General features: G+C 40.1%; 1 protein-coding gene across 1 annotated transcript in view; it reads right to left on the bottom strand.

The window, feature by feature from the left end:
- The window catches only part of KPNB1 (karyopherin (importin) beta 1), a 34,588-nt gene that overhangs the window by 17,653 nt on the left and 16,386 nt on the right, over window positions 1-549 (bottom strand). The window lies entirely within an intron of this gene.

The raw sequence follows: 549 nt of genomic DNA, 5'->3' as shown, positions 1-549 counted from the left end.
TAGAATCTAAGATCTATCTTCCTTCTTGTAGCTATTCACACCACACAGTAACTTAAGGCAAGTTGCCTATGATGTTTCCAAAAAAAAAAAAAAAATCACATAAAGAATGACTTGTTCCCAAACAAGAAAAGCACAACAAAAAATATACAAAAGCAAAGACACTAAGTCAAAAGATAAAAATAGCAACTGTAAAATTGAAAGACGAAATGAAAATCTAAGGGAACACCCTGTCCATTTTGAACCAAGCCTATCCCTACTTATCTTTGGAGACTGCCACATTAATAAAGTCATATACTTCCCTAAAAACAATTATATTCCTGTGTACAAAGAAATTTTGCAGCACCGTTTCCTCAAAGCACTGTCAGCTCTTTGGTGGTATTTCACATGCACCAGAGATGAGGTGACAGAACCTTCCCAAGCACCATATTAAGAAAATCTGTGGGGCCGGGCGCAATGGCTCATGCCTGTAATCCTAGCTCTCTGGGAGGCCGAGGCGGGCGGATTGTTTGAGCTCAGGAGTTCAAAACCAGCCTGAGCAAGAGCGAGACT

This window comes from Propithecus coquereli, unplaced genomic scaffold (genome assembly GCF_000956105.1).
Source record: "Propithecus coquereli isolate 6110/MARCELLA unplaced genomic scaffold, Pcoq_1.0 Scaffold119, whole genome shotgun sequence".
Lineage (NCBI taxonomy): Eukaryota > Metazoa > Chordata > Mammalia > Primates > Indriidae > Propithecus > Propithecus coquereli.
The sequence above is the reverse complement of the archived record's forward strand: the minus strand, read 5'-3'. Positions and strand labels throughout refer to the sequence as shown.